The 7,059-nt window shown below is 34.2% G+C and overlaps 1 long non-coding RNA gene across 1 annotated transcript in view; it reads right to left on the bottom strand.

The window, feature by feature from the left end:
* Window positions 1-337: 337 nt before the first annotated feature.
* LOC117086890 overlaps window positions 338-7,059 on the bottom strand; it is a 52,314-nt gene continuing 45,592 nt past the window's right edge. The window contains exon 4 of the long non-coding RNA XR_004438612.1: window positions 338-373. This is a non-coding gene — a long non-coding RNA (uncharacterized LOC117086890). The remainder of the gene's footprint in view (window positions 374-7,059) is intronic.

The following is a 7,059-nucleotide window of genomic DNA, read 5'->3' as shown; positions in this document are numbered from 1 at the left end:
TTCATGGATGTGAAATGCCCAGGATGCTATAAAAATCACCACGGTTTAGCCATGCACAAACGGTAGTTTTGTGTGTTGGCTGCACCACTGTCCTCTGCCAGCCTACAGGAGGAAAAGCAAGCTTACAGAAGGATGTTCCTTTAGGAGGGAAAGCAGCACTAAAGGCACTCTGAATCAAGATGAGTGGGAAACCATCTCAATAAACACATTTTGGATAAAAAAAAAAAAAAAAGATTCTCAACTGGTAGCTGTTTCACTTTCTTACTCCGAATACTATGGAGATGCGAAAGATTACCCTCTGTGTCACATCCAATCTCTTTTCTTCCCTTTTCTTCCAAAAACGCCTAGCTCCAGTGATGTTCCTTCTTCATCCCTAGGAACAACAGATTTAAATTTGATGTCATCCTCCTTCTAACAAATATCATAGACACTTAGGCTCATCTCCATCATAGAATTTCGGCTGTCTGTCCCACATGACTACTTTCATAACTCTCGATGCTTTAAATATTGACATGCATAACTCACCCAACAATCATATTTGTACCCTAGAACTTACCATATACTACTAAGCACAAACTTTCCATAATGTCAATTTCATTCCTCTCTAATTCCACCCCCTCACTAGCTTAAGGCTCTAAGATCCCAACACCAATAACCAGAACTTAAGGTTTATTGCCCCTCTGTATTACATTATTCCTCTATATTTCTTACCTTCTTTTGTATCTTTTACCAGCTTAAATTTCATGGTAAAAACATTATAATCAATCCTCACCTACGTCTTCAACTCCCTTAGTAACACCACAATCCTAGTTCACATTCTCTGCGTACCTTGAACCTCTATATACCTACTTGAGCTAGTGGTGTAAAACACACTATCAGGCGGATTGTTCACATATAGAAGCATGTTTGCCAGCTTCTTACATACTCTACGATGCGCCCAACAATTGTATTAGGTGTTTCCATTCTCCATTCATCTGCCATCTCCTGATGACCATTTCAGACCCTGTCCTTCTTCACAAACCTCCAAAATCTACACTCTTATCTGATGAGGTCAGCTCTTGCTTATGAAAGAAATTCTAGCAGCCAAAATACCTTTCTAGATGTTCCACCACATATTACACCTTGTAATAGTTTTCTATGACAATATATACATTTTTCCGTTCATGAAATAATTATTCGAGGCCGGGAGCGGTTCAAGCCTGTAATCCCAGCACTTTGGGAGGGGCATCACGAGGTCGGAGATCGAGACCATCCTGGCTACGGTGAAACCCCGTCTCTAATAAAATATACAAAAATTAGCGGGCGAGAATGGCGGGCGCTGTAGTCCCAGCTACTCGGGAGGCTGAGGCGAGAGAAAGGCGTAAACCCGGGAGGCGGAGCTTGCAGTGAGTGAGATCGGCCACTGCACTCAGCCTGGGCGACAAGAGCGAGACTCCGTCTCAAAAAAAAAAAAAAAAAAAAAAAAAAAAAAGAAATAAATTATTCATGCTTCTATCCAAAGACAACACCTTCAGTTCTACATAGATTTTACTTCACCTTTCTAAAGTACCCCATTTCTTCCATTTTACCTTTTTTATTTAGTTGTGTGCATGATCTTTCACATCAATGTGAAGATGTAGCTTTTTCTCTTATCTTAAAACAAATTCAAAACACTGCTGAGCTCACTGCTGATCCTGCCTCTCCCTCTGCTTTATACAAAAACCTGGTTTTTTCTTTACAACAACACTCCTTACAACACTTCATTCCCTCATTATTGTAATGCTTCTTTTCATATACCCCTTGAGCCCATTCCAAGCAAGCCTATTGCTCTTGTCACTGTAAAAGACTTCTAATACAAGGTCAGCAATGACTCTTAATCACTGATTAGAATAGTCAATTCATAGTCTTCATCTTGCTTGATCTATCTGCAGTATTTGCCATTCTCATCTAATACGCAATTTGTAACTTTTTGCATACTGTTCACCACTCTCCTGAATGTCCTTGTATACTCTTATCTTTGCATTTGCTTCACTGTGTTCTCTCAATTCCTGCTCTAAAAACATGGAATGCCCAAAAACTTAGTCCTTGGATTGCTTAAGTGTAAAAATTGACATGTGTACACCAACCAAATATCTTTTGTCACACATTTTTAAATGCAGTTTTATACTAGAGATTTTTAAATTTATACCTTGTAGCTAGATTTAACACTGATTCAATGACTTTTACAGTCCATTTCTACTTGATATGTATACTTAGTTTTCTAATATGCAACTCAAAACAATCATACCCCAAACTTAGCTCTCAGACTCTAACATGTCATCAATACCACAACTTCTTCTTACAATCTTTGCCATCTCAGTTTAAGGCAACTGTGATCTTGTTTTATAAACCTGTGAAATTGTATCTGTAATTGCTTCTTTATAGAGTCCAAAATAGGCTTAGCACAAAATATATTCCTAGTGTGATAGTTTTAAAATATCCTCTTTAGAAGGATATTTAAGATGCCTCTTAAATGTATTCGATTAATATTTCTTTGTCCTAACACCAATATTAACACACTCTTTTGGACCATATGTCTGATATCTTTTATTTCGTTGCTACCTCAATGAGTCATTTTTTTCTAAGATTAAATGTTTAATGCTCTTTTAAACAAAAGAAAAGAGCTATTTAAAACCCAGTTTGAAACTAAGCATTTAAATTGTTTTTAGATATTGATTTGATTTGTGTACTGAGATGTTTAAATCATTTTTAACAACTTCTTTTATGTTTTCTACTTTCTCTGCTTTAAAAAAAATATTATCTTGTCTTTTGATGAATTCATGCAGCTACCTACATTTATTTTTCTCTAATGGTTTGAAAGTCTGACATCTCATTAATATTTTTTAAATGGTTCCCCTTGAAATTTTAACATATGTATTTAAGCTTTGCTACTTCTATGCAATACCTTTGTTAATCATTTTCTTTATATTTTTCTCATATAAATCAAGAATCTTAGCAATTATTTGCTCTTCCTCCCACTCCCTGCCCTCTTCTATATCAGCACATTGAAAAGCCTACTCTACATTAAGATAATATATTAAATCTAAAATAAAAAGTCCTATTGTTCTCTTCAAAAGCTACCTTTATTTATGCCTAAGCATAAATTATACCGGTTTTTATTGTTCTTCACTATTTCTTATACAATCTCTCTCTCAGACTTATTGCTCCTTTTTTCAAAATGTCTCCTCTAGTAATTCTTCCAGACAGGGTTGGACATTGGGAAACATTGTGTGTTTAGACATGCTTTCAGCTTTCATGTTTTATTTTGTGCTCACAGTTGAATGTTGGTTTGGTTAAATAGTTCTAGTGAAATAGTCATACTGCACATTTAGACAGATAATTCTTCAGAGTCTCGCACTTACTATTACTAATGAGAATCCAGATGTCTATCTGCTGTTATTCATTTCATAGCAGCCTCTACTTCCATCCCATCCCGTAGAACTTCCAATGGAGTTATCCTTGGTGTTCTGAAATTTCTTTCTGATACGACAACGTATCGATCATTTTAAATTTACTTTCTTATTTTAGGTAGACAGTACAAATCTGAGGACTTGTGCTTCCTTTACAGAGCCTTTAAAGGAACTTTTAAAAATTATGTTTTAACTATCTTCCTACCTACTCTCCCCACTCTGTTGTCACTTTTGTATATAACAAGTACTGATGGTTGATGGAATTCGATGTCTTCTTTTGTGTATTAAATTTTATTTTCTCTCCTTGCCTTCCTCTCCCCTTCCTGTCCCTCTTCTGTCTTATACGCATACACACACACACTCACACACACTTGTGTGATGTATTGTAGAATTCATTGACCAATATCTCAGCTCGCTAATTGACTGAATTTAGCTGACTTCTTTTAACCTTATCTATTGATGTACCACCAAATATTCTTTTGATTTTTATTTTTCAACTTCATATTTCTCATTTCAATGATGTGCATTTAGACTTTTATACCCATAATTGTATTAATATTTTCATAATATCTTAACGTCTGCCCACATATGTTCTGGAAAACACAAAGTGATTGCACACTGTTTTGTCTTATTTCTCTTATCTTCATTTATAATATCCAACTTATCCCATCATGTTATAAGTATTTTTAACTTCATATGATTTTTATATTGTATATTTTCCTTTTTTAATACATTCTGCATCTTGGAGCTCTGTCTTGTTTTGGTTTAGTATCAGTTTTCCAATGTCATTCAAGTATTTGGGTACTGGAAGAATTGGAATAAAACTGATTACATATAACACTGCAGTGCAAGAAAAACAGGGTTCAATAAATTCAAGATCTCATTTGTTCAAATAGGATTTAATGTTCACTGCCAGTCATACATCGGCAGAAATAATATTCCCAGAAATAACAAAGGGTCATAACACAAGTCAGAATCATCATCCTGGGAGAAATCATAGAGTTTATCGTTGCCAAGGAAACTTTTTGTTATACAATTACTTTTATTTATGTTAAAACAAAACTTTGGCCTATCTAGATAGCATATGACTCAGTAATAGAAATTCCTGTACAATTATAATGTGTGTAGTGATTTATATCACTGGAAGCAACCATTGTGAACTAAACAATTAGTACCAGATAATGAGTAATAATTTCAAATGAAGACAACCTAGAATCACACTTCATTTTGATGGTGACAGTTCCAGAATGTCAAAGAGATACTAGACCACAGAAATGATAATTAAATTACCTACATTCACGCATTTGTATTGTAGTTATTAAGGATTTACATGCAAGAAGAACTTAGAGCCCCCACAGTCAGAGATATTGAGTGTGCAATAATTATTTCGTGCCTACCAAATGACTAGACATAATCGCAATAGCCAATTTAAATCTAATGGTTGAACTAATCAATCCAAGTGAAGAAAAGAAAAAGTGTGAAAATTTTTAAATGGACTATAAGAGTAAGACAAAAAAAAAAATTACCCATAGTAGCCTTATAGAAGTATTGCAATTTCCATTCTAGGAAGTATTTGATTTTTTTTAGGATTTCTATAAAATAAAAGAGAGTTAAGAGAATCTATTCAACTTTAGTTAGCAATGACCTTATCTTTGAACTCAAAGTCATTGAAAATATTATTGAGTATTGAGATTCACTGTTATTTATCAAATTACAAATTCAATTGTATTCTATATGAAGTAACAACTTGTAGAAAGAAGCTTATGGGCTTGAGAATACAAGACATGGTGAAGATGTCACACAGAAAGAAAGTTAGTTCCTGTATCAAAAGTACAAAAGTGAAATTACAAGTATTCCTGTGGTATTGACTGTCATCAAGATGAAAATATATAAAAAAAATAGCAATAAAGTGACATTAGAAACTCTTCAGAATCGGAGTCTTCCCTTGAAGCTACATGTGGGTGAAATGTGAACCTTCACAATGAGGCTTCATTGTGAAGTGGAAGAAAAAAACCTTGTAGAAATGAACACGTGTCCACTATTATTTGCCTATAATTTTGAATTCCAATGTATGAGAAGATTTTTTTTTTTTTTTTTTTTTTTTTGCATAACCCACTTGGCAGACTAGCATGACCTAATCTAAGACAACTAGAATCTTATGTATATCAATCAGTGAATCAGATTTCTTCTGTTGAAGAAATATCAGTGGCCCTGCCCTTCCCGTGAACTGTTAATCATATATTATGTATCTTCCTTTGAGAAATTTTGAAATCTGAACTATAACTGTTTCCAAGGTTTTAAGAAGAGATAGTATGGCTCATGTCTGTAATCCAGCACTTTGGGGAGGCCAAGGCAGGCAGATCACCAGGTCAGGAAATCGAGACCATCTGGCCAACATGGTGAAACCCTGTCTCTATTAAAATAAAAAATAATTAGCTGGGCATGGTGGTACGCACTTGTAGTCCCAGCTACTGGGGAGGCTGAAGCAGGAGAATTGTTTGAACCAGGAGGCAGAGGTTTGCAGTGAGCCAAGATTGCACCTCTGCACTCCAGCCAGGGGACAGAGTGAGACTCCGTCTCAAAAAAAAAAAAAAAAAAAAAAAAAAGAAGGGATGTAGATCTGTATTTGAGTAGTCAACAAGAAGGCAAAATTGTATTTCTGTAAAACAAAAATAATATGCTATGTGCTATAAACTATACGATTCTATTTTTATTCTCCATTTATATATCCAATTGAGCATGACCTTTCAACAGCTAATTATTCCAACAGTGTTTCCATGTATGGATTTAGAAACTATGGCATATGGTTGTACGCATAGCTGGGTATATAGATAGGTATCTGGATAAATTGATATAATGGTTTAGTCATGACTGATTTCTGTCCTGAGAGGATAACTATGAAACACATATGATGGCAATTCAATGAAATATGCAAGTAATCAATTTGGATAATATTGTTGGATTTAAGAAAGGTTTTTAATAAAATAAAAAATATAAGACTGATTTTTGCAGATTGTTTCAAGCATTTTGTACAGGTATTATAATAAAGCAAAATGATTTTCCAAAAGTTTAGTCACTAAGTATTGAGCTCTATCAAATAGTCATGTCAAAGGCAGTAATTTTGTTGCAACACTCCTATATGCATGTTTAAAAAGTCATTCTTCTAACTTGAAAATAAGAACCTACATCTTCTAATGCAGAGTAATAGGACATATTCATTGGCATTTCATTATTTTTTATTTGGAAAATGACTATTTGTTACCAGTTCTTCTCTGTGGCAATCCCAGTGCTTTTCCATATGTAAAAACATGACATTACAGTATTAATACCCTACCTTTTATATATGCATGGTTATATATATTTACGTGTGTATATGTGTGTGTGTGTGTGTGTGTGTGTGTGTATTGACCTGAGTCAATTTGTTCATTAGGCAATTATTGGGTTCTTTTAGTAAATATCTGTAGGCTCTGATCATTATAGATGGAGAGAACCTTTGTAATTCCTCACATACAGCCCTACTACCAAGTAAATATTATAATTTTAAAAGTTTTGTACTAAGTTTTTCCAAACTTACAAATATTTATTGACAAGCAGGCACAAAAATTACTACAGAACATGTTCCTAAAAGTTC

This window comes from Trachypithecus francoisi, unplaced genomic scaffold (genome assembly GCF_009764315.1).
Source record: "Trachypithecus francoisi isolate TF-2019V2 unplaced genomic scaffold, Tfra_2.0 Contig00599, whole genome shotgun sequence".
NCBI lineage: Eukaryota > Metazoa > Chordata > Mammalia > Primates > Cercopithecidae > Trachypithecus > Trachypithecus francoisi.
Note: the sequence above shows the minus strand (reverse complement) of the source record. Positions and strands in the feature narration are given on the sequence as shown.